At 46.9% G+C, this 27,509-nt stretch overlaps 1 protein-coding gene across 5 annotated transcripts in view; it reads right to left on the bottom strand.

Moving 5' to 3' along the window:
* The window catches only part of LOC105465119 (UDP-GlcNAc:betaGal beta-1,3-N-acetylglucosaminyltransferase 2), a 325,143-nt gene that overhangs the window by 31,085 nt on the left and 266,549 nt on the right, over positions 1-27,509 (bottom strand). For all 5 annotated transcript variants that reach the window (XR_011611782.1, XR_011611783.1, XR_011611781.1 and 2 more), the window contains 6 exons: positions 24,407-24,596; positions 24,032-24,097; positions 22,919-23,016; positions 21,803-21,931; positions 21,636-21,719; positions 20,356-20,507 (listed from right to left, as the gene is read on the bottom strand). The gene's annotated coding sequence lies outside the window, so the exon portion shown is untranslated. The remainder of the gene's footprint in view (positions 1-20,355; positions 20,508-21,635; positions 21,720-21,802; positions 21,932-22,918; positions 23,017-24,031; positions 24,098-24,406; positions 24,597-27,509) is intronic.

Here is a 27,509-nt window from a genome sequence, read left to right as displayed (position 1 = left end):
CTCAAAATACAGAGGAAAGGTGCCCCCAGCCAAGGATTAATCAGTGTAGTGGGGGAAGCAGACTAATCAAGATGTAATTATGCCAAAGGGAAACAAACCAACTAATGGGTGTCTTCCTAGAGCTCCCAGACCTGAAGGAAGGAGCAACTTGCTGGCTTCAGGGGTGAACTTTTCTTTAGGGGCCAGGAAAATGAGAGGACATGCTGGACATGTGGATTCAAGGCCCAGGGAACATGGGGATACAAAGGCAGAGGCCCTGGGACTGGAGTGGGGATGGACTTGCTCAGGGGCTGCGGAAAGGAAAAGATCAGACAACCTGAAACACACTTGTAGCCAGCCAGCAAGACCCAGGCTGCCCAGACAGCTGATGGCCAGGAGACAGCCTGTTTCTAGAGCACCAGACGCTGCCTCTTCCCAAAGACTGCAAAGCATCAGCCAACAGAAAAAGCCACCTGGGCCTCCTTGCACACTTTCTATGCTCAGGAGCCAAGAATGTGCCTCCCTCTGTCCTGTCTTCCTGACCTCAGCAACTACACTCAGAAGAACAGCCACATAGTCTTCAAACTGCTGTTTGCCTCCCAACACCTGGCAACAGGCAACAGGCAGACTGATGAACCAAAAACTTTAAATGTTTGTTTTCTTTAAATAAAATTCCTTGGAAAGATCTCTGAAAGTGAAGAGAAGAAATCCTAATTTGGTAACACCATTGAATGTTTGCATTTTCTAGGGCAATTCAATCTCTGGATTTTTAATTAAAGAAAAAAGAAAAGAATTAGCTGGAAAGATCTCGCCAAGAAGCTAAATGAGCCCATGCAGTTTGAAAATGAAGGTGAAAAGTCTCAGCAGAGTTTGTACTTCCCCAAGATCACACATGTGACAGGGTCAGGTGACCTCCCAGCCTTGCCTAACGTGTCATCCCACCCTGATTCCATCCTGGGTCCTCTTTGAGGGAAGAGGTTAGCAATCTCCACAAGCCCAACCAGTTCTACTGGGCCTGAACCTGAGGTTGGAATATGCCACTAGCCAATTTAGGTATGTACCTTCTTCTGTACTAAGGGTTGCCTGTATAGCATATACATTTACACTAAATAAAAAATTTAGTGTGTACCTGAAATATCGTAAAATGCATTTGTACATTTCCTGGAACAGTAAAGGTATTGTTTGGGTTGGCCATCTGGGGATGCAATGACAGAGGGTAAAAGAGGTGGGTGGCTGCCATGGCTGCACCTGACATGGCATAGACCCTAATTGACCCCATGGTCTGCATTCAGAAATTGGATATGGGGGCTTCTAGGTTACCTTTGGTTCTTGTTCCAAGGACAACATTTGGCTCTGTCAAACTCTGCTAGCTCTAGCTACCATGCCTCTAGCTAGTCCCCTCCCGCCTCTGAGCCATCCCCCAATTATCTGACAGCCACACTTGATGTGCTCCAGTCCCCTGAGTCGGCCTTGCTGGCACACAGAAATACAAGCTTCCTTGGTTTCTTGCACATATATGGTACTGTCTGCTTATCAGCTGAACCGTAAGGGTCTTGCAGTCTGAGACTTTACTCTCTGATTCTCCCCTGTGTCTCCAAGTTCTCTCTGTGGGTGAACACTCAGTCCACTGTGACAACCCTCCCCCCCAACACCCACAGGCACCCACACGCACACAGCTCTATCTAGCAATCTAGACATTAAACGTAGATGTGACGAAAACATCAATAGCTCAAGTCAGGGCCCCAGCTGTAATTCCAGCTGGAAGCCACTGATATTTTAAGGGGCCAGACATGACTGTCCCTTGGACTTCAGGCAAAATATCAAATGAAGATGTGGAGTCCCGATCTTCTAATTTTTACGGTCTTTTCCACCCTTTGAAAACCTGACAGGGTGTAGGCTGGTCCAGGGATGTGCTGGCATACCCCGCCCTCAGCCCTCCTGAGGCTAGAGAATACACAGCCTTCTCTCTTTGCTCAGCCCTGGGCCAAACCGCAGCCTCTTTAAGAGCCGGTCAGTAGGGCTGCTGGCTGCCTCTGCAGAGTCACATGGGAGAGCACCAGGATGGGGCCCACCCAGCAGGGGTGAAGTGGAAAGGGGCTTTCCTAAAGGAGGGAAAGGGAATCACTCCAGCCCCCTGCACAATTGCAAAGCCACACCAGTCTCTGGGGCTACCAGAGTTGGGGGTACCCGAGTACCACTAACAACTCCTCAACCCCAAGCCTTCCTAACCAGACCCAGCAGAGGTCATGCTGAGTACCCCGAGGATTTGCTTCCTCTGAAACACGTCCTAATTCAACAAATACTTGGTTTCACAATTCACATCTGTTCTCTGATTAGGAAAAAAAAAGGAGAGATATGTCATGCCCACAGTCTCCTGCGGGGAAGCTCACCCACCGCCCCAAGCCCTGCCACCTGGCCTTGCAGAGTGTGTGAACCTCTGAGAATACTTGGCCTCCATGCCTCTGGAGCTTAGAGGAGCTCCTTGGGCTAGAAACCCTGACTCTCCCAGCCCTGAATCATCACGCAGCCCCACCTGGCCCTGCAGCCAGAAAACAGAGCCGCTTACTTTCAACCAAAGGGACACGCAGTTTGAGAGGATTCAAACAGGATCATTACTGCTCAGTCTTTCAGTGAGACTAAGCAGAACAAAGCAGGACTGAACCAGAAGAGACAAGCGCTCAGTTGGCACCTGAGGCAGAGCCCACTCTATCTCTGGGAGGCCTTGGCTCCCGGGTGAACCTTCCCAGAAGTGTTTTGACAAAGACACTAGAGAAGTCTCTATAGTGCTTCCAAGTTCACATGTTCATAGAATGTTAAAGTAGGAAGGGACTTTTTGTGGGACTTTCGCAAGTCCTTTCTCCTTTTTGGGCTGCAGTTTGCTTATCTACAAAATGAAGGGATTGGACTAGATCTGTGGGTCTCAATCCTGTCTGCACAAGAGAACCACCTGGGGATCCTGCAATCATGGGCATGGGATGTCTGTGATAGCTTCAAAGTAAACAAGGGGCAGGTGCTTGGGTGGGGAGGAGTGGGCGGGGGAAATGCTGCAACAGGACTGGCTAAGTGTTGAAATTGTTTAAATGGGATAATAGGTAAATGGGGGTAAGAGGGTGGGATCATTCCATTCCCTGTTTTTCAGAATAAAAAGTTAAAAAAAAAAAAAAAGGAAAAGAAAAACCAAACCACTGATGCCTGGGTCTCACCTGGAACCTATTAAAATGAAATGTCTGGCAGGGCACGGTGGCTCACACCTGTAATCCCAACACTTTAGGAGGCCGAGGCCCGTGGATCACGAGATCAGGAGATAGAGATCATCCTGGCTAACACAGTGAAACCCCGTCTCTACTGAAAATACAAAAAATTAGCTGGCGCGGTGGCGGGCGCCTGTAGTTCCAGCTACTCAGGAGGCTGAGGCAGGAGAATGGCATGAACCCGGGAGGCGGAGCTTGCAGTGAGCCGAGATCGCGCCACTGCACTCCAGCCGGGGCGAGAAAGCAGGACTCCGTCTCAAAAAAAACAAAATGAAATGGAAGGTCTAAGGGCTCGGGGCCATGGAATTGGTGTTTTGAAAAAGGAGTCCCCAGGTGATGCCAATATGCATCCTCCAGTTGGTCTATTCTGCCCCGAAAGGTGGAGTCCTCAAATAGGCTGATTCCTAAGGCTTCCAGGGCCAAGTGTGCCAGCTCAGGGAGGGTGGCATCTGCACCTCCAGGAAGTTCCAGACAGGACCAGTCCCTCTCCACCATACGGTGAGCCTGAACTTAGCCTCATTTTCTGTCTCCTCATGTGGCCAAGTAGGCCTCCCACCTCTCTGAACACAGCAAGTCACACTCACATCGCATTTGGTTTAACTTCCCAGCCGACGCTGAATGTTCCTGGACTGTTTCCCAACATCCATTTTCTCCCTTTTGCACTTCAGCATCTGGGACCAGCAGGCAGGAAGCAGGCTCAGCTTGGATTTCCACCAAGGATGCTCAGCTTCCAGGGGCCCCTGCAGAAAGGTTCCGCTTTCACTGTCTCCCACCCCAGAGCACCAGCCACAGACCCCCTCCCCCACCACTACCACCCTGCAGAATCGAATCCTACTGGCTGGAGTTTATCCTTCACTCACTGGTGAAGAAGTGTACATTCCAAACTTCTAGAAAACTTTTCAGAAGGTTTCCTCCTTCTCAGATCCTTTGTCCTTTATCAATGACAAGGGAGATCTGCAGGGCAGTGGGGACCCCTCCGGATTTGGGCCTGTCTGAAAGGCAGGAACTTCTTGAATTCTGTTGTCCCTTTTGAACAGAGGTACTTCCTACTGCCTTTCTCCAACTAAAACTGGCTCTCCAGTTTGGCATTTGAGGCCTTTCCTGCCTCATGTCCCACTATTTCCCTATTTTTAAAAAATTCAAAGACTTCTGCTTTCGCCTGTCTGGTCAGCTTATGCCCCCTACCCACCTAAACGTACTGGGTACCTTTCTACGTCCAAGTATCTGCTCTTGCTAGTCCTTCTGTTTTGAATGGATTGCCCTTTACTTTACCTGCCACCTTAGTATTTTTCAAGTCAAATAACAAAAATAATAGAGGTTCAAACTCCTTGAGCATTTGAGGGACTTTAAAACAAACTTCTTGAGCACTTACTGTGTCAGTGCTAAGTGCCTTATTTCTATGTGTCTTCTCTTTTACTCCTCACAAAATGCTGAGTCTATTTTTTTTAAACATAGACAAGGTCTCACTATGCTGCCCACGCTGGCTTCAAACTCCTGAGCTCAAGCTATCCTCCTGTCTCAGCCTCCCAAAGTGCTAGGATTACAGGCCTGAGCTACTGTACCCGGTCGCTGAGTCACTTCTTAAGAAACTTTTCGTTTTGAAATTTTAGACTTACAGAAAAGTTGGAAAAATAGTACAGAGAGTTCTGTGTACCATTCCCCTCATGTTAACGTCTTACACAAATACAGCACAATTGCCAACACCAGGAAATTAATATTGGTACAATACTATTAACTACATACCTCAACAAGTTTCTGATGTTTTTCTCATGATTATGAAAGTGCCACTGCAAAATTCTAACTGAGGCAGTGAAAGAGATCTGACCTAACCAACTCCATCTTGCTCCTCACTTCCAAACTCTCCTTGTTCATTCCTGAGTGTAGGTCTCACTAACTTTGGGAGGAACTTAGTTTATAGTTTAACTCTGAAACAAAGACCCATAACAGCCCTTTCCCAAAACAAACCCCCTCCCTGCCTGGAGACTAGACTGCCTTTGTAGGACTAACAAGTTAGCCGAAAGATTAGAAATGATGGCTTAAGAGTCATGCAGCTGGAGGCTACAAGATTCTGACCCTCCCCAAATTGTTCATAGGGATAACATCTCTATTGTAAAACCTAAACTCAGTGCTTGAGATATTTTGCAGACCCTGCACTTGATGGATCAGCTGGCATGACCCAGATCAATAAACTGGCTCACTTGATCTATGCCACTCAGGAACTGACTCAGCACAAGAAGACAGCTTTGACGCCCTATGATTTCATCTCTGACCCAACCAATTAGCACTCCTGACTCACTGACCCCTGTCCACCAAATTATCCTTAAAAACTCCGATCCTTGAATGCTCTGGGAGACTGATTTGAGTAATAATAAAACTCCAGTCTCCCACATAGCCAGCTCTACATGAATTACACTTTCTCCGTTGCAATTTCCCTGTCTTGATAAATCGGCTCTGTCTAGGCAGCAGGCAAGGTGAACCCATTGGGCAGTTACAATTAGATGGAGGTTATGCACTTTTGGCAAGAATACCACAGAAGTGATGTTTTGTCCTTCTCGGTGTGTCATACTGATGAAGCAGGATATTTCCCTGACCCGTTTGTGGGACTCATGACAGGGGTGCCTCGTTTACTCAGCCCGCTGCTCTCAACTCCTCACAGGAGGTAGCGCACAAGTGAATGAGGTGAGAACTGGAGTGCATGAGTGCTGCTTTGGTGCTGGCAGGAGGGCCCCGCAGCAGCATCCAGATGGGGGCTGTGAGCCCTGAAGCCCCAGAGGGCGTGTTACAGTGCTCTTTTAGCTCTGCTGTCCATGGACAGCTTAAGTGTTAACAACTCAGTGGACCCTTTGCCTCGTCGCATGGGGCAGCTGCCATCCACCAGCGAGGGCAAAGGGCCAGTGAGGCAGCCTTTTGTATCCACACCTGTGGCCCCTGAGCTCTTGTCCAGTGTCCAGGAATAATGAGGTCACATGAATGAATTGAAGGGTGGTAAATGTGGAGGATTTTATTGCCAATGAAAGTGGTTCTCAGCAGGAAGGGGAGCAGAAAAGGGGATGAGGAGTAGGTCATCTTCTTCTGAAGTCCGGCCGTCTCCAGCCAGATTCTTCTCCTAAGTTACGCCGTCAAGCTATCCCTCTGAAGTTAAGCTGCTTCTCTCTGACGTCCAGCCATAGTCTCGATGTCAGCTGCTTCTCCTCTCTGCCAGCTGAGTCTGGGGTTTTTATAGGCACAGGATGGGATGGGGCAGAGCCATGGGTGATTTAGGAAAAGGCAACATTTGAGTGGAAAAACAGGAATAGAAGTTCTCACTTTGGGCCTTTCAGCTTGAGGGTGGGGTTTTCGCTGGGACCCGCCCTTTTCTGCCTAGAATTTCTCTACCTCCTGTCCCTATCACTAGCAGGTACATGATACTGATTTGTCTTATTACAGGTTGTGTTAACCTTGATCACATGATTAAGGTGGTATCTGGTAGGTTTCTCCATAGTAAAATTATTCTTTTTCTTTTCATAACTGTTAATACCCTGAGGGAGACACTATGAGACTATGAATAGCCTATTTCTCCTCCAACTCCTGTCCACTTAATTTAGATCCACCTGCAGATCTTGCCTGCAGTAGTTATTACCATAATGTTGGTCTAATGGTGATTTTGTATTTTACAAGGGTCCGTGTTTTCCCCACTTTGTAGACAAGATACTGCAGCTCAGATCTGTAACTTGCCCAAGGTCCCAATGCTAATAATTGGCAGAGTCAAAACTCAGGCACCAAAGCAGTGCCTCTGACCCTAAGCCCTTTACTCTTGCAGTGGGGAAGTGAACCATATACTGTCTCATGGCACCTCTTTTTTTTTTTTTTTTTTTTTTTTGAGACGGAGTCTCGCTCTGTCGCCCAGGCTGGAGTGCAGTGGCGCGATCTCGGCTCACTGCAAGCTCCGCCTCCTGGGTTTACGCCATTCTCCTGCCTCAGCCTCCTGAGTAGCTGGGACTACAGGCGCCCGCCACCGCACCCGGCTAATTTTTTGTATTTTTAGTAGAGATGGGGTTTCACCGTGGTCTCGATCTCCTGACCTTGTGATCCGCCCGCCTCGGCCTCCCAAAGTGCTGGGATTACAGGCGTGAGCCACCGCGCCCGGCCCTCATGGCACCTCTTATCACCACTTGATTTTCCTGTGTGTGATCTTCTCCCCAAGACACACAGTTTCCGGAGGGCAGGGACCGGCTCCTATTTGATTCCCCCAGGCTGCTCCAGGCAAGGTCTGGTGTCACGTAAGTGCTTATGGACTGACTGGTAGCCAGAAGGATTGAAAAGGCCACCTGTGTTGAGAGGAGGAGGTAGAAACTAAAGAATATCCAGCTTCTTTCCTTTTTCCCAGCCCACAAGGTCACAAGGAAAGAGGTGGGGACATACCCAAATCTGGACAGAGGAAAAATGTGGACAGGGCCTCTGCGGAGGGGCAGAGGGCTCAGGAGGGCAGATACCAGCTGGATAACAGGTGGGAATGGGTGGGAGAAAGTTCCAGAGAAAAGGTAGAGAAAGGAGGGACCATCTTATCTAGTTCATCATTTTCCAGGTGAGGAGGCCAAGACCACATTCTAGGGCTTTATTGATTATAATCAGACCTTCAAGTGCAAAGTAGGGTTTATTGAAAGTATTCAGGGAAGGAGTTCACTGCAACTCATTGGTAGGAAATGTAGCCTTGAGGAACCTTTTCAGCTCAAGTGCTTCCCTTGATTGCCAGTGTTTCTGTGCCTCTAAGTTCACATTTATCCATAATCCAAATACGGAGTACCCTCCATGAGGTAGCACTGTATTGGGAATGAAAATGTAAGCAAAAGCAGAGGTCACCTTAGCCCAGTGAGGAGGGGTTTTTTTTTCTGACTTATCTTCCCTGCGGCCTATGGGTGGGGTAGACTAAGCCAGAATGAGAAGCCAAAGGGACAAGTGCACGGAAGGATGTCCTGCACAGTCCAGAGAAGGTGACTTGCTCAAAGTCACACAAGGCTGGAACTTGGGTCATGCAGTGCTGGTTTCAGGGCTCTTCCTGTGCTCAAACATGTTCCTCATTCATCTTTACTTACTTTTTGATGCAGGGGGTGAAGGGTGGGGTGGCCTGAGATCCCTATGGCAGCAAAGGGAGGTCAGAGAGCGTGGTGTGGGTGTTTATGGAGATGCACTTGAGTACAAAGCTGGGGCCCAGGCTGGGACCAGGGCTGAGAGTGACAGCTAGGCCTACGGGAGGAGTGCTGGATGGAGGAGAGAATTGTTCACAAGAAAGCCACAGGTTGAAAACACTGAGAAATAGCCTCCAGGGGCCAGCTACTGACTTCAGTTTCCAATTCCTGAATTCACCTCTTCTACAGTAATGCCAGCCCTCTGGCCTGACTGCCAGAGCTGAATGCCCAGGACCTAGACTTTGGTCTGCACAGTCAGAGGAAAGAGAGCAGGGCAGCAGTGTTGAGTGGAGTGACTAACTCTGGATTGGCAGTGGTCCTGGGCTCTCAGCCCAGCTCGGCCATTACAGGCAGTGCCTTCACCTGTCAGGCTCTGGTTTACTTACTGGATGCAAAATGAAGGTGTGGGGCTGCTTCCAAGGTTTTCAGTCTGAACCACCAGGACAGCTAATGAGACAGTGAATTCCAGGCCCTCCTGAAATCAGGTTCAGGGCGTCTGGAATGAGACTCAGGGACGTGCCTTGTTAACAGATGCCCCCAGAGGGTTCTGGGCCATCCTCAGTCCTGGGCCACATTTTAACCAACAGGAACTTGGCCATCTCCGGGGTCTCTTAAGTTTCCCTGCAAAAAAACCAGGTTCCTTGGGCCAAGGAGAGGAAGACAGCTATTTTCCTGGTACCCCCTGCCAGTCAGTGTGGGATGGGCCAGTGGGAGAAGAGACTGGGCATCCTCCATTGACCAGGCAGGAATGGCCAAGCAGGACACTAGCAGAGAACCAGAAAACCAGCCCTGGCAGTCAAGATTTGGGGATTGAACTGGAGGTGCAGAGCCTGCGGCTGAGGGCAAGCTGCATGATCTGTTTAGGTCTCTGAGGTCCCACTCATTTCCATCTCCCATTCCTTGGCCTGGCCTGTTTACCTTAAATCCCATCCAAGCCAAAGCTCATTTGAACATATTGGTAACCAGGGAGCAGAGTTCAGGACCTGAACCCTAAAAGCACTTTGTGTTTGCTCAAATTCCAGAAGATGGACAAGTTGAAACTTCTCAGGAGCCCAAGAGGCTGGCCAGAGAGCCCAGGACTCCGTTCCTCTGTGGGAAGGCACACGGTCTCCAAGTTATAGCTCTGTCTCACTGGGTATGGGCCTTCCAAAGCCCCATCTTTCAAGGGCTCCTTCCTCCAAAATCCGTCCTCATCTCCCCAGCCACAGTCACCCGCTTTTTCCTCTACAACTTTGTCAGCCAGCCATTTTAATGTCCATCTCCTGCACTAGACGGAAGTAGGGGCTGTTCCACCTTTGTTCTCTGCAGCACCTGGCACACAGCAGGTGTTCATCAAATTGAAAATAGCATTGAATGAGGCAAGGGTTCCAGTTCAAAAGGTTTTGTCTGGAGACAAAAGTGCTGAGGAGGGGACATGTGCAGCCCATATTAAAAGAACTTTATCTCAGAGTTTATTTCACTATTTATAAAAATAATGACTGGGAAAAAATGCGAGCTTCAGGACTAAAATACCTGTTCTTGAGTTTATCTGATAGCCTCTGAGCAATCTCTTATGCATACAGTGGATAAAAATTTTTTTTAAAATACAAATATGGTTAACTATTCAGGTGGGATGCCCAGCCCTGATAACTGGCTTCCAGGAGAGGGAACATAATGGGGAAATGTGGAATTTTAAAGAGAGGATAAAAGGTTTGTTGGGTGAGAGTAACTAATGGCCCTGAGACATTTATGATAAAAACTTGGGAGCACCGTGGCAGAAAGAAAACTAGAAACTCAGTGACTGAAACAAAGACCCAGCAGCCACGCTCGGGTGGGCATGGTACTCCATGGCTCCCTACGATGGCTCATCTCAGCTACTCAACTGCAGCCAAGGCAGGAGGGAAAACTGATCTACTCATGGAGCCTCAACTCCATCATCTATAAAATGTGTGCAGCAGTCATTCCTACCCATTGGTTTGTTGTGAGGATTAAATAAGATCACAGCAGGGCTGGTAGATGCTTTTCCTGAGACCAGAGCAAACAGTACCTTGGCCTGATTAATTATATGTAACTATCTACAGGCTGATGTAAAAGACAGAGGCACTATTCAGTTACTCACAGCAGCAGGCATGAGCCCCATTCTCCCCTATTTTCATTATTTTCTGGTTTTATGAAATGTTCCCCTTACTTTGCTTGCATAAGGAACACCATTTCATCAGGGCCTGAGAAAAATCTAGTATTCAAAAATGATTATAAGTGGGGCATGATGGTGCCCACCTGTAGTCCCAGCTACTTGGAGGCCAAGGTGGGAGGATCAGCTGAGTCCAGGAGTTCGAGGCCACAGTGTGCTATCATCACACCTGTGAATAGCAGCCATACTCCAGCCTGGGCAGCATAGCAAGTCCCCATCTCTATTTTTACAGAATAAATATAAATTCATTTAAAAATGATTATAGCAAAACAATATTTCTAAACAATATACAATGGCATTTGGGTTGATTGTATGCATTCTCTTTCTCTCAGGTTAGGAGCTTATGCAGACTACATGAAAATTAAGTATTACACTTTGTTTTGTAAAATAAGTGTATAAGGCAGTCAGTGTGTAAAATAAGTTAGTTTGTAGTGATTAAAAGCATTAGCCCTGGTTAAGTGTCTTATAAAATCCCTTGTTGTGACAGCCTGGAAACTGAGTTAATGAGAATTCTGATGCTCTATCAAATCAGTTGGTCAAGAAACTTGGTCAGGAGGTCAGAAACATGGCCCCTGCCTGAGCAGCAAGCCTCCATGACCCAAGCCAACCTGAGGACCAAGGCCTCAACTATTCCTTGAACCACGCTGACAATCAGGACATTCCGAAGAAACAAGTGATGTGGATTTCAGTGACGTACAGTAAGGGGCCCCTGAGGGTCACAACAAGGCCTGCCTCTTTGCAGCTGCAGCTACTGCCCTCAAGAGCTGAGTCAAGGTGGAAGGCAGACCCCCCACCACAGAAATGCTGCCTGATATTCACGAAAACCACCCCTGACTCCCAATACCTGTGGCATTCTCCCTGTCACATCTGAAATGTCTCCCTCCAGGGAACAATTATCCAACTATCTTACAATTTTCAGTCAGAAATTCTACAAGCAAGGAAACCACATGACCCAAAAATTATACTCCTGGATATTTATCCAAGAGAAGTGAAAACATATGTCCATATGAAGTCGTACACAAATGTTCCTAGCAGCTTTATTCATAATAGATTGTGAATCTGCCTTATAGACTGAGGCCAAGTTTACTTCAAAACCAGAATTTAGTTTCTCCTCAAACTGTCTGCAGAGTTCCATCTTGGCATCACCAGGGACTCTTTTGATTAGAGAGGACAAACACATCCAAGACAGCTTTGGACCAGCTGTCATGCTCACAGATGTCTGGGAACCCCAGAGCACTGCCTTGCCCTGAGTTGCTACAGAGATGGGCACGCTGTCCAGGAGTAGCAAGAACCTCACCAGAAGGCTCAATTTATCCTGGGTTATCTCCTTTAAACATTTTCTGGCCTTACTATCAAAATCCAAGCGTTCACGGTCTGAATTGCCAGAGCCAGGTTGCAGAGTGCAATGAGTCCCATTCAGCAGCATCCCATGCATTACAATGCCTTGAGATGGGTCATGCTCTGCCCATTTTGCAGATGGGGGAATCAATCCCTGCAGAGGTGAAGTGACTTTCCCAAAGCCTCATGGCTGGTGGATCTTGGGCTGACATCTAACCCACGTGGTCTGGCTCCCACAGTAACTGAGGATGTGTGCTTACATGTGGAATGAACTGCTGAGAATCTCGGAGCTGGAGCCAAGGCCAGCATGAGGGTCCGCTCCTGTGAGGACCTGCGCTGTAGATAGCTCTGTCAGCTGGGCCAGGCTGCATTTCCTGTCGTGCTCCATCAGGAGCAGGCTCACCTCACGGCCACACCTATGCCCATCAGCTGGACTTGACACCTTCCTGGGATCCGCCCAGACTAAGAGATGGGATTTTTAAAGCCTTGAGTTCTAACCTTGGCCCTTTACAGGAATTTGCTGAGTGATTCCTCACAACACCCTCTGCAGTAAGTGCTGTTAGCCTCCCCATTTAACAAGGGGAGGAAACAGGTAGAAAGGAGTGAAGTGCTCCCCCATCTTCTGCCACCCAGCTAGTAGCAAAGTCAGACGTAACACCCAGGTCTTTTTCTGACCCCAGATCTGGGCTCTAATCTCTGATTTCTCTGAGGCTAGAGAAATAAGCCATGAGGAAAACGTTGGTGCAACAAATGAAGGTCTTAGCTCCCTTGCAGTGGAATAGCCGTTCCTGGGTTCAGGGGCAAAGCAGTGAGGGTAGCTGAGGCTGCTGGAGGCGACCGCTCAGGCCAGGCCACAAATAAAAGTGAGAGCGCACCCAGTTAAACTAAGACCTTAATCAGAGGCTTCGTTCAGAGAGCCTAGCAGCAAAAGCTTGCTGCAGCCCCACAGGTGCTGGACGCTGAAGAGTTCCCACCAGCCTGGCTCAGCGCTCTGCACCCAGGCAGCCCACCTCACCCCCACCTTCCGAAGGTGGAACCACGAGGACTTCCGAATCAGATGCACTTTGGAATCTGAGATGCTTGGTAAGAAGCTCATTCCAAATCTAGAAGTTCACTGCTATCAGGATGTCCTTCTCAGAGCTTTCAGTGCACAAAGAAATGGACGTGTCTGGCCGGGCGCGGTGGCTCAAGCCTGTAATCCCAGCACTTTGGGAGGCCGAGACGGGCGGATCACGAGGTCAGGAGATCGAGACCATCCTGGCTAACACGGTGAAACCCCGTCTCTACTAAAAAAAAATACAAAAAACTAGCCGGGCGAGGTGGCGGGCGCCTGTAGTCCCAGCTACTCGGGAGGCTGAGGCAGGAGAATGGCGTGAACCCGGGAGGCGGAGCTTGCAGTGAGCTGAGATCCGGCCACTGCACTCCACCCTGGGCGGCAGAGCGAGACTCCGTCTCAAAAAAAAAAAAAAAAAAAAAGAAATGGACGTGTCTGCCTGCCCCCGAGGCTGCTATTCCTAACCATGCTACCAACCCAGGCCCAGCTCTCCCTCCGGGGCCTTCCTGCCGCGCCCAGCCCTTCTCCAGGCCCACGATGGGGAGGAAGCCCGGTCAGCCTCCCAGCCCGCACCAGTCCACTCCTGGCTGCCACGCCCAAGGCAGTCTGGGCCTTCTCTCAAGCGAGAGCGCAGCGGGCCGGGGGAGAAGTGGAAAGACACAAACGGCTGCGGGGCTGGGACCACGAAGCAGCAGCCCCGCACTGCGGGGGGCTTGGCAGCGGTGGGGGGTTGCAGAGCCCTAACTCTTGGCCCGCCCAGTCCGGTGACCTTTTCCACGGGGGATGCTGGCCCCTGCTGGCCGCGCAAGAGATCGCAGGGTGGCTGTCGCCTCGAGAGAGCAGGGAGGCCAGGAAGCGGTGCCAGCCCCGGGAAGGGGCTGAGCTCTCAGGGCAGCAGCAGCCCGCGGCCCGGCCCCTGCGTGGAGGCGGTTAGCCTGGAGGGGAGCTGGGAGAAGGCAAAGACGGGAGGACCTGGGCACGAGGCCCCGAGTTTTGGTCCTGTCCCCGCCACCACCCTGGTAACAGTGCTAGCTACCTCAGCATCTCCCTGCTCACACGTGCTATCAAACGCCTCATATCATAGTTTCTAGAAAGGAGATGAGTCAGAAGAGGTGAGAGGTCTCTAGCACGACTGGCTCTGGTCTCCCTCCAGGGCCTACCTGTGCCTCCAGAAGACTTCCTTCAGCCTGATGTCCTCCTCAAGACCAGCCAACCCGGAACCATGAACTGGTGGGGCCGCGTGCATTTGACAGGTTACTGACTGGGTGGGCTGAATGATGGCCCCCAGGGACAGCCAGGTCCTAACCCCTGAAACCTGTAAATATTATCCTACATGGCAAAATGGACTTTGCTGGTGTGACTAAAGGCCCTTGAGATGGGGAGATTATCCTGGATTATTCAGATGGGTCTTAAATGTAATCACAAGGGTCCTTCTAAAAGAGAGGCAGAGGAAGATTTTACTACAGAAGACAGACAAAGCCATATTACAAAGGAAGCAGAGAGAGGGAGGTTTGGAGATGCTATGCTGCTGGCTTTGAAGATGGGTAAGAGGCCAAGAGCCAAAGAATGCAAAGACTGCGGCTCTGGAAGCTAGAAAGGGCAAGGAAATGTAGAGCCCCTGCAGGCTCTGCTGACCCCTTGATTTTGGCCCAGTGAAACTGATTTCAGACTTCTGATCTGCAGAACTGAAAGAGAATAAATGTGCGTTGCTTTCAGCCACCAAGTTTGTGGCAATTTGTTACAGCAGCCACAGGACGCTAATACATGACCCTCTACTCTCTGACTCTTGTACTCAGCACTTGGGATCAAACAGTGAATCAGACAAACCTCTATACCTCCCAGGGAAGTTGACCATCTGTCTGTCTCTGGATTTTAAAAAGGAACAGCCAAGTGGACATTTTTTCAAAGATATATGAGTGGTCAATAAGCACATGAAAAGAAAATGCACAAAATCATTAGCATTAGGGCAATGAAAATTAAAACCACAATGAGATACCATTTCATACTCACTAGGATGGCTATAATAAAAGTCAATAACAAATGTCAAAAGTGTGGAAAAACTATAATTTTCATATATTGCTGATGGGATTGTAACATGGTACAACTAATTTGGAAAATAGTTTGGTAGTTTGTTTGGTTTTTTGAGATAGAGTCTTGCTCCGTGGGCCAGGCTGGAGTGCAGTGGTGCAATTTCGGCTCACTGCAACCTCTGCCTTTCAGGTTCAAGCAATTCTCCTGCCTCAGCCTCCCGAGTAGCTGGGATTACAGGCACCCACCACCACACCCAGCTAATTTTTGTATTTTTAGTAAAGACGGGGTTTCACAATGTTGGCCAGGCTGGTCTCGAACCCCTGATCTCTGGTGATCCACCCACGTCAGTCTCCCAAAGTGCTGGGATTACAGGCGTGAGCCACTGTGCCTGACCAGTTTTTTAAAGTGATCTACCCAAAATAAGCACATACTCCAAATACATGTGCATATAAGAACAGAAGCTATGAATGTTCATAGCTGCATTATCCATAGTAGCCCAAACCCAGAAATAAATGTTCACCATCAGTGAATGAAAACACGGTATTTGCAATGGAATATTACTCAGCAATATAAAGGAACAGATTACTGTTATGCTGCAACATGGGGGAGTCTCAAGAACATTACACTAAGAGAAAGAAGCAAGACACAGAAGACCACATATTGTATTATTTATATGAAATGTCAAGAGGCAAATCCATACAGACAGAAAGATTAGTGGTTGCCTGGGACAGGGCCGGGGTGGGAATGGGAATGGGAATGGCTACAAGTAGAAGTATCTTTGGAGTGATAGCATTTTAAGGTTGGATCATTATGGTGGAACAACTCAAAATGAATTTTATGATATACAAATTAGACTTTAATAAAGCTGGGTTTTTTGTTTTATTAAAGGCAAGTCTAGGATATAGGATAATAAAGCCTCAAACCTCACTGGAGTATTTGCATTTTAAGAGAGGGACCTTAAAGATTTCAAAACCTATAGTATGATGGAAGGCCTGGTGACAGAACAGACCTGGGGACTATGGCCCAGCACCTCTCTGGATCATCCCGGTGGGCAGCCCTACCACCCTGTACCGCAGCTATGCTGTGCCACCTTTCACATTCTGGGGAGCAGTGGGAACAGAGCTGCACACTGTTCGCCTCATACCTTCGCTGGGGCTCAACGTGGGAACCAGTGCATGCTCCATACAGCCACGATTCACACAAAAGCACCCCGTGCCTGATGCCTCTGCTTTCCACGAGTCAGGCGTGGAATCTGCTCCTCCCACCCCCAGAGCTGGGTCTGTGGAGACACTGCATTCCCCTCCTCTCAGTAGGGCTCTGTACCTCACCCCACCCGGCTCTCCCCAGCTCCATTCTGCTGACTAGGCTGCTCTCTAGAGAGGTTAAGATGTGGAAGCTGACCAGGAGGCTGCTGCAGCAAGATCAGAACTGCCAATCCCATTTAGCTCTGCATCTCTCAAGAACCTAAGGCCAGCTTAGAAGCACCCCTCATCCTGAAGCTTTCCTTCAAGTAAAAGAGTGCCCATGCCTGGCACTGCAGAGAATGTGGCCCTGCTTCCAGAAACTCAGGACCCACCCTGCCTAATTCGAAGTTTTTCTTCTTGATCTACTTTACAAATCTCTCCCATCTTACCTCCATGAGACGCAAGCACATACAAGTATCTATTCTCTCATGGCATGTGAATTCCCCCACCCTTTAGCTCAGTCTAATAAAAGCAAGCAAACCGTGGGTGAGAACCATATTTAAGACCTCTAGCATCCTCTCCAATGGTCTCCTCTACAAAATGACAAGTGTAGGCCTAAAACAGAGGAATGGGAATAGCTCCACTTTTAAAAGTAAAGGAGTCAAACATTGCCGGTAGATTTTAAAAAGATCTAGAGGTTTTCTGTTTATTTTTTTAAATTACACATAAAAGGGTTTCTTTTATTTAGGGTGAAGCTGTCAGGCTCTAATAGCAGCCTGGCATAGACAGTGGCCAAAAAAAGAACAGAAGACAGGATCTTGTAATATAAAATAAATACAAACTTGTAATCCAATAAAATACAACCAAGGGTGAAGGAAAAAGAAGGAGGAGGTCTCACCCCGCACCCAGCCTAGAAGGAGAGAAAAGTGCTGAGGCCAAGTAAGTTTTCTAAAACATGTTAACAGTTTCTTGTGTGTCCATCACTAAACTCATTTGTTAACTTTCCAAGTTGGTGCCGTGTGCTTCCTGCTCCCCTGGGCACCTCCTGCAGACCACACTCATCACTAGAGTATCTGAGTCACCAGAGGTCTACCTCAGCCCATTGTTGGGACTGCAGGCTGGGTCTTGATGCAGAACATACAGCATACAGGCCTTCTCCCAGGGAGAGAGTCAGAAGCCCAGCATAATTTACATCATGGAGAACAAGGATGATGCACAGGATGGAACTCAAGCTGCTTCTTCCCAAGTTCACAGAGAATCTGTGTGACTTGATGGCACCTCCAACAGGAGACAAGGTGGTCCTCTCTCCCACCCTGCATTATAGACAGGCATCAGGGAGGCAGCAGGCCTCTGATTGCTCCCTCCACACCTGTGGTTTCCAGCTCTGATGAACCTTCTTGCCCTGAATACCATCTGGAACCCTGGCATGCAGCTTAGGTTGGCAGGGGGTGAAGGGAGGGAGCTTACAGAAGTCCCTCAGGTTGGCCAGGCACACTGACTCATGCCTGGAATCCCAGCACTTTGGGAGGCCCTGGCAGGTGGATCACCTGATGTCAGGAGTTCTAGGCCAAAAGTAGGTGCTATAGGTGGGCACTCCTGTAATGTTGTGTTCTGACCCAGAGAATTTGCCTTCTTCATGTATGTTCTAGTCACGAGTTGCACAAGACCAATAACTAACATATGCAAGATTGCAGTAAGCACAGCAACTCCAACCAGCGGGCCCAGGTAGTTAAGGGATAATCCAACTCCTGAAACACAGAGGAATTTTTTTTAAAGGGAACTAAGTGACAGGCCGAGAACTAAGTAACAGGGTGAGAGCCCATTCCCTTTCCTAATGGGCTCTCGAAAGCACCTTCAGAGATTTATGCTCTTATACCCATCCCTAGCATGTTGTCAGGCACATCATAGATAAATATTTTTTGAGAGAATAAACAAATGTTAACATTTGATTAAAAGCCAAAGCCAGACTTGGAACAAATGAACCTGGTAATATAAGGGCTTTTTTTTTTAATTAAAAAAAAAAAAACCTATTTTTGCTATATAGCTCCCTCAAGAACCCTGTGCATGCACACAGAGTTAACTTTGGAAAACGCCTAACATTCCTTTGTGATGCTGAATCTAAATTGCCTGAGAGCTGATGATTAAATATTTTTCATTTTATGCATATCAAAAATTGTTTATTTTTAAAAAGATTGTTACATTTGAGACCATGTACCCAGAGAAGCACAAGGCCAGTTGTATTTCAGAATGTATTCTACCATCAGATAGCTTATATGGATGCAAAGAAATAGAAACTATCTTTAGAGCAAAATCCACAGAAGCTAGATGACTGCAACCTCCAGATGACTGACTCACAGACCCTGTTCCAACTTAACTCTTGTCACTGACTTATCTGGATACCTGGGAGGGCAGGGGAAGAAAAAACAAAAAAACATGAAATATTTTAAATAGTTACATGTAGATTTGTAGCCATAAGAAATTCAATTACTATATACTGAGCTTCTATTTTATGCCAAACTCAATCTTCTCTTGACATATACAAACTAAGAAACCCCCACCTCAAGAAAAAAAACTTGCAAATACCATTGCAAGATTACCCACCTGCCCTTAGAGTCCAGTGGAAAAAGATTGTGCTAAATGGCATCTTTGCTGGGATTTCAGCATCTAACATTCAAAGATCTAAACAAAGCCTTCGACATCTAGTCTAATCCTTTGTTTCACAGGGATATGCAAGACCTGAGCACCAAGGTCACACAGCAAGTTAGCAAGATGGGAAATAAAAATCATGTCTATTGATCTGCCTGTGGCAGCTCAGGCAGGTTACATTATTTCAGAGGTAACTGTACCAAATGAATTACCATCACCAGCAGTAAGTCCTTAAAAAGGCTAAGGGCATCCGTTAATTCATTACCAACTGCTCTATGCTGGACCCGCTCACAAGGAGCTCACATCGATTTTCCGGTGCAAGTCCCTGCCCAATATAATCTTTGATAAGAAGAAAAAAAGCAAGACAAAAGCAAGGGTCACAAAGGAGCCTTGGGGAAACAACTGGATGCTCAAGTTAATTCCTACTCACGTCTACTTTGATCAGAGTCAGGAATAGCATCCTATGGAAGTATTCCAAAGGCAAAGTTGCAGAAGAAAAATCAGCACAATGAACATTCTCATAGTAAATGATCTTACAACATGTTCCAAGTTCTAGAACAGTTCCTGGACTTTGTCTAGAACATTTTCCTTTGGAAAATGCTTTCTTTGGTATTTGTGGCCAAAGTCTTCAGAATAAGAGCTCCACCCTGACCTTCTCAGGGTACAGGACTTCCAGGAGATTCCAGCAGCTGGTAAATACAGCCAGTGGCAGGGTGCCTGGGCAACCGATAGCTGGGCGGGGAGCATGCACACACAGCATGCCAAGCTGCATGGGGGCATGGACTTCAGTCCTCTTGGCAGCGAGGATCACCAGAGCTTTAGGCCTGTCTCACACCCATTCACATCTAAAGACAGAAGAAATAGGCTGTTCTGGTCAGTCTCACTGTCCAGTCCCTTCTACCACGCTGTCTCCCAGAGTGTCCCAAAGGCTCCTCTGCTGCTCTTCCTCTCTGTTGCTGGCCTCCACCTGTTCCTTGAACACACCACACACAACCCTGCCGCAGGGCATCAACACCATCCAGAAGCCTCTTCCCCTGAGGACCACATGGCTCTCCCTCAACATCTTCTCAAGGAAGCCTTCCTTCACCACCTTTTAAAGACTATTATCACATACATGTGCATACACAAAACCCTATTTATCCCCTTTATCTGATTGTTCTTCATAGAGCATATCAACTCAGATACTCTGTAATTTATCCAGTCTATCTCCTGATTAGACTGTGAAGTACACGAGGGAAGGGATTTGCCTTTAGGTTTGCTATTGAATCCCTAGTGTCCCAAACAATGCCTAACCCATAGTAAAATGCAATACAATATATTACATACATGATGAATTAATAGCCAATTCTTCCTCGGGTTGGGGGACAAGCATAACATTCCCATGATGTAGACTGAGTAAGGGTCTGCTCTCCATGGGAAATGACGTGGCCTAGCATCGGGGGACTTTGCCTAGTTCAACTTGATCCTGATTGAATCATGCCTAATCCAAGTGTGGCACATGCTACTGACCACCAGCAGCCAAGAGACCTATCCATACCTTCAAGGAAGGGGCACCTCTTTGCCACCTTGTGGGTTCCTAGATCATCCTCAGTGAGGGCCCTTATCTGGTAAGACAGGGGATCAGGCACATCTATTCCTTGAGACCTTGAGTGTAGCCAGGAAGCATACGTGACATTCACAGCATCTTTTCTAGGAATGGTTTGAAAGGGAGGAGAAGAAAACAATCTAAATACCACTTGGTAAAGAAATGTTACATTGTTTTTAAAGACTCTGAGATTAGACAGTAAAGTTATGAAACTATATTGTAGACTATTGCATTCATTAATTTAGCTTATTTCAATTCAGGATGCTTTTCCACCAAGTAATTTCTTAATTCATCTCTGTAGAAAAAAAGCTGATTTTCACATGCAGGTTTAGCACAGGGAGTGTTTTTGTTTATTTTTAAGAGACAGCGTCTCTCTCTCTCTCTCTGTCATCCAGGCTGGAGTGTAGTAGTATAATCACAGCTCACTGCAGCCTTGAACTCCTGGGCTCAAGTGATCCTCTCCTGCCTCAGCCTCCTGAGCAACTGAGACTAACAGGTATGTGCCACCATGCTTGGCTAACTTTTTTGTATTTTTTGTAGAGACAGTCTCGCTATGTTGCCCAGGCTGGTCTTGAACTCCTATTCTCAGGAGATCCTCCTGTCTCAGCCTCCCAAAGTGCAGGGATTACAGGAGTGAGCCACAGTGCCCAGCCAGGGAGAAGATTTTTAATCATACTCTTCAAGACATTAGTGACCCTGGCCACAGTTCATTGTGTTTTACCAGGCTCTTCTCCCATTTACTACAAAGGAAGGGAAAACTGATCATGATCTTGTTTGACACTCTAGTTTTAACACTTTATGGGTATTTTCCCTTTATTTCAGGTACTTGAACTATAGTAGAACTATATATTTTCTCCCCCAAATGGAATAACCACAAATAACTCAAATTAACAGTTTTGAGACAGGGTCTCACTCCCATCATCTGGGCTAAAGTGCAGTGGAATGATCTTGGCTCACTGCAGCCTCTGCCTCCCGGGTTCAAGCAATTCTCCCACCTCGGCCTCCCAAGGAGCTGGGACTTACAGGTACACGCCACCATGCCCAGCTAATGTTTATGTACATATATTCTTAGTAGATATGGGGTTTCTTCATATTGCTAGGCTGGTCTCGAATTCCTGGGCTCAAGTGGTCCTCTCACCTCAGCCTCCCAAAGTGCTGAGATTACAGGCATGAGCCACCACACCTGGCCCAACGCATCTTGAATAAAACTACTAAACCTCGAGAACACTTACTTTTCCATTCCAGTTAGCTTGCCTTCATCATTTTAGAGTGAATAGCAGTTGTTTTTTGTTTGTTTGTTCGTTTTTTCCGAAGATCTGCAAGCAAGAATAGGGATTATGATGTTATAAGACTATCTTTGTTTGTTATTAGAACTAGCCAAGAGACAACACATTCCTACCAGCTGATTGTGGAGGCTGCCTTTGGATTGAGAATACTTTGGAGTGTTGCCAAAAAAGACCCAATGAACCGTGGCATCATGTAGACCACTGTTGCTTATCTCTGTTAGGAGTGGATTCTTCTGAAGAGACTTTAAGAACAAAAGTTAAAGGCAACTAATTCCAGGAAAGAACTACTGAGCGGACATTTAGTTACTGATCATTAAAGTCAAGTCAGGTCTTGACAAAAAGTAAAGGACCTTATTGTCTTCTGTTCCCACTTTTGGTTGTGTTCGACTACCTGTGTCATCTGTTGCCGACCTCCTTGTTAGTTATGAAAGAAATAGGAAGACTCATAATGCCAAAGCCCACATACTCCAGGATCTATAGCAATGTTACAGTGTTCATCATTGTATACTACTACATAACTACGTCATTATAGTTATGTCAAAGGCCTACAGGCTTGTATCTTTTTTTTTTTTTGCATTGCTATTAGTCTTTTAGTGGCTACAAAGGAGTCAAGTAGATGATCTAATTTATTTGATCTTGTTAGCCACTCGTTTTAAAATTTACATAATAATCCTGTGATGAATATGTTGGTATGAGTTTTCCAAAGTTATATATTTCTGGGATTTCTACAAGTGGGATCTCTGGTCTGAGAACCATTTGGTTTTGGCTCTTAATATGTCTACTGCATTGTTTTCCAAGCGGCATATCACAGTTCACAACCCTGTAAGCAATGTTTTCTCATCACCACTAACACTTTATAGATTGTATTATAGGCCATACCCATGCACTGTTTGAAACTTGTCATGTTAACTCATTTAATCTTCACAACCATTTCCCAAAAACAGGTCAACCACCAGTTCAGAGAAAGGGTAACGATGCTGGTGCTGGTGATAATGACAGTAATAGTGTTCCTCATCAGTTAGGTCTCGGTGAGTTAGAAACTTTAGAACTAAAACCTTGTTAAACTTACATGTGGGCCGAATATGGTGGCTCATGCCTGTAATCCCAGCACTTTGGGAGGTCGAGGCGGGTGATCACCTGACATCAGGAGTTCAAGACCAGCCTGACCAACGTGGATAAACCCCATCTCTACTAAAAATACAAAATTAGCCAGCCGTGGTGGTGCATACCTGTAATCCCAGCTACTCGGGAGACTGAGGCAGGAGAGTCGCTTGAACCCAGGAGGTGGAGGTTGCGGTGAGCCAAGATTGTGCCATTGCACTCCAGCCTGGGCAACAAGAGTGAAACTCCATCTCAAAACAAACAAACAAAAACAAACAAACAGACAAAAAACCTTACATGTGGACTCTATAGAGCTAAGAAAACAAATTTAAAACGGAGATTTTGTCCAAAACCCTATTAGGGACTCATCTGAGACTAGAATCTAATCACCTCAATCCCAGCCTGTTACCCCCACCCCAAGTCCCGTTGCCCCTTAGTAATGTTCCTGGATCCCTGGTAGAAGACAGATCAGCAAGTCAAGGTGTAAAGAACAGTTTCCCACCTGGGAAAAAAACAAAAGCCAGGAGTGTGTGTGTGCACGTGTGTGTACACATGCCTGTGCGGGGGCAGGAACTGACATGCCCACAAGGGACTGCTGACCTTGTCACAAGAACAAGAGTCCAACAGCACACAGTCCAACCCTCAACTTACCTTGTGCTTCATTTCCCTTACCACAGATTCGAACACTTTGGAAGATTCAACGCTCAGACTCTTTGAGATGCTCTGACTTAACCATCACTGTCACTAAGACATTTGTGGAAGACAGGGAGAAAAAAAAAAGCCCCACCAACAAAGCATCCCAATAGTGCTTCAGTATCACATGCCCCCCGTTGGGATTTTTACCCTCAAACTGACCTCAATGCAAGAGGAGAACGTGCTTTATGTTTAAGTTTATACTGGACTTGGGAATGGATTATGGAGACAATGGCCCCTGGGTAATGCTGTGATTCAGATTAAGACTGAGAAATACAAAACCTTAGACATAATACACTAAAAATGACTAAAAACATATTGAATTTGTGCGTTTGTAAAGTTGGGAGAGTATATAGCTTGAAATCTGGATCAAAAAGGTTGATTTCGTCCATTTCCTGACATGACCAGTCAAAGAGCATACTTTGCATCCTCAATACACACCTGGTTTCTGCCATGAGTTTAAGATGGGTTTAGGGAATTCATTAGGTCTCTAAATGTGATCAACAGATTGGGAATGTATCTGGTATTCTCCAGTAAAGAAATCTTACCTCCTGGATCATGTTGGAATGCTAGAACGGAGCCATTTCCAGGAAGTGAGGAAAATGTTGTTGCATCTACATTGGGAGACAGGAGAAAGGGAAAGAGAAGTTAGTTTTGCTTGCCTATAGTGTCTTAAACTTAGTTCAGACATTGATCATGATTGTAGTAGTAAATACATGAAGCATATTTAGCTCGCATTCTGTGCTAAGATGCTGATGTTCAATATGCTGCTATAAACTGGTTAATCTTCACAACCCTATGAGGTGCTATCATTTCCATTTTGCAGAGACTAGACTGAGATGTTACCCAAGGTCACATAGCTAGAAAGCTGCAGAGCCTGTATGTGGCTCCAGACTCCACTTTTAACTACAATACTACAATACCTTGTAAGACTGCGTGAGTGCCTGGCTTCCTTCATTCTCAACCTCAGTCACCTCTGCTGTAAAATGGAGATCCTATCACCAATTTCAGGACTCCTGAGGGATTCACAGTGGAACATTTGTGAGCAGCCATGTCTTTATATCGTGAGGTCTCAACTGGCATTCACTCTCTCCCGTGAGGAAAGGTTTATTTCTGAGAAAAAACAGAATCATAGAAATATGATGACAGAGGCGGATGGGACCTGAGGAATCACCCATGGTAACCACTCTTTCTCTCTACACTTGGAAGGGTCAAATCCCTTCTTCAGCTTCTTTGGTCACTTAGAGTAGTGAGTATACCACCTACAATGCAGTCCAATTCATCTCACTACAGAGGTAAATTCCTTACCAGTAAGAAGAAAACTTCTGACACCTCTTCAAATACTTAGAGCAGCTACCAAGTAATCCCTTCCAACTCCCAAGACTCCCAACTCCCCCAGTAACCCTCCTTAGGTTCCAGCTTGACAAAGCTGGCTTCCAAGTATGGTACTTGGAACAGCTGTATCAGGTAGGATGTGACTATGCCAAAATAAAGGGGTACTTACCCCTCCCTTGACCTGCTGCTTCTACTCCTATTAAGGCAACCCCAGGTTGTATTCCCCAAGTAATTCTGAAACACCCATGCCTACAATACCAGATCCCAGCTCCTAATCTCAAATTACCATCCATCCTCCAAAGCTGCCTCTTGATACTACAGTGGCTAAAAAGGGCTTTTTCTGAAATAAACCAAGACAATTTCTCTCAGCTGTAACAGGAGAACAAGGCTAGGAAACCCTGCTTTTGTGGCCTTCAAGCCCACTAAATGATTAAAAGTCTGACATCAGTTTGAACTGAAGCCCTAATGGCCAACACAGTCAACTCCTGTTGCTGATTCTGAAACTGTTCAAATACTTCCAGCTCTTTCCCCTATAGATATAAGAAAATTGTCCTTCACAACTCTCGTGTTTGGGCATGGTTGTGAAATCACTTTCAGCCAGTGACTATCATTTCTGTCCAGAGCATCTAACTGCCAGTGCAAAGACCCCCCAGCGTGCTTCCCCTCAGGCCAGGTAACATAACCGTCAGGCTGGTGCCCAGGGGACTGCAATGAGCAGAGCCCACCCGCTGCACGCATGGACTGTGGCCCGAGTGAGAAGGCTGGGTTGCTCTTGAAACCACATTATAACTTAGCATATTCTGACACAACTCCATTATTAAACTCCAGAAAAGTGGCCAGTTGCAGTGGCTCATGCCTGTAAACTCAGCACTTTAGGAGGCTGAAGCAGGAAGATCATTTGAGGCCAGGAGTTTGAGACCACCCTGGGTAACATAGGGAGACCTCATCTCTGCAATTTTTTTAATTATTAGCCAGCCATGGTGGTGTGGGCCTGTAGTCTCAGCTACTTGGGAGGCTGAGGTGGAAGGATCACTTGAGCCCAGGAGTTTGAGACTGCAGTGAGCTGTGATTATGCCACTGTACTCCAGCCTGAGTGACAGAATGAGACCCTGTCTCTAAAATAAATATATGAACTCCAGAAAGAAGTGGGAGTCTCCCCTAGATCCCTCCAGAGCTCCCAGTATCTCTTAAGAGCTTACACTTACCCAACACTTTTTATTCCCTGTTTTCTGATTGGGCTTAACAACTTTATTTGAAATGAAAATATTTAGGATTACAAAGGCTCAACAATTATCTGATGAACCAGCACGAAGACCTCATCCGACTCACAAGTTCCTAGACAACCATGTTTCTAGACAACCATGTTTCTAGACAACCATGTTTCTAGACAACCATGTTTCTAGAAGCTATAGTAAGGACAGGGGCTATTCTCGTCTTCACAAGCCACTGCTGCCTAACGTGTAAGTTTGGGAACTCAGCTGGGGAGAGTGATCAAAGGGAGGGAGAAAGATACACTCCAGATAAACTAAGCTTTTGAGCAGCCCTGCCATCAAGTTCATGGTTTTCCCCGGGAACAGCTTTCCGCTGAGTGAAACTGGTTCGTTCCAGCCTGAGGCCCGGGAATGAGAAATTCCCCGCAAAAGCTGAAGCATAGAAGTGCAGTCATTGCTCCCATAGGAGGCATGGCCAGAAACAAATAGTGGTGACTTATTTAGAAAGTTACTAAGTTGCTACTTTTGTGGTTTTTGCTCTCCACGGCATAGGAAACTGACTCCCTACCAAGTGCCCAGCAGATACAGAACATCCAGGTCACAATGGCAGGGCTTGCTAGGCTTTTCAATGGTCGCGTAGGTGCAGGAACTCCCACCTCTCCCCAAAACTCAAGGGGGGCCCAGGATATGCATTTACTTATCTGGAGCAGAATCAACTTCATGGGCTCCACTAGCCTTCTTAACCTACCAACTTCAGAACATGAGTACTGAGGGGAAAAGTTTAACGTAATCCTTACAGGATTCTAAAACCCAGTATTTTGGCAGAGTGGGGGTACAGCAGTCAAAAGACAGGGAGAAACCTACCCAATTTCCTGTATGGCATTTGGGAGGGAATATCTGCCAGTCATTACCCCAGTGGAGCTCCACTGATGCAAATAGAGAAACAAAGCCTCTAGAACTGAGAAAATACCTCTAGAGCATTCTTTAAGACCCTTCTCAAAGCCCTCCCTCACCAGGATTCCATGAAGACTGAAGTCACAAGCAAGTATTCAGTTGAGTTGTATTTCCTGAAGTGCCTCATAGGAAGATACTAGAAGAAGAGGTAACATTCATTCAACAGCTTTATGCTATGTGCCAAGTCCCTTGCTGGTTCCTGAGGATACACCAGGGAAAAGTCAGATGGCAAGGAACCTGTCCTCATGACACTTGCATTCCACTGAGAGAGACAAGAAAAGTCACCAACGGCTGGTCACGGTGGCCTACACCCATAATCCTAGCACTTCAGGAGGCCAAAATGGGTGGATTGTTTCAGTACAGGGGTTCAAGACCAGCCTGGGTAACGTGGTGAAACCCCATCTCTACTAAAAATACAAAAATTAGTCAGGTGTAGTGGCGTGCACCTGTTGTCCCAGCTACTTGGGAGGCTGAAGTGGGAAGATCACTTGAGCCCAGGATATCAAGGCTGCAGTGAACCATGATC

This window comes from Macaca nemestrina, chromosome 13, assembly GCF_043159975.1.
Source record: "Macaca nemestrina isolate mMacNem1 chromosome 13, mMacNem.hap1, whole genome shotgun sequence".
Lineage (NCBI taxonomy): Eukaryota > Metazoa > Chordata > Mammalia > Primates > Cercopithecidae > Macaca > Macaca nemestrina.
Note: the sequence above shows the minus strand (reverse complement) of the source record. Positions and strands in the feature narration are given on the sequence as shown.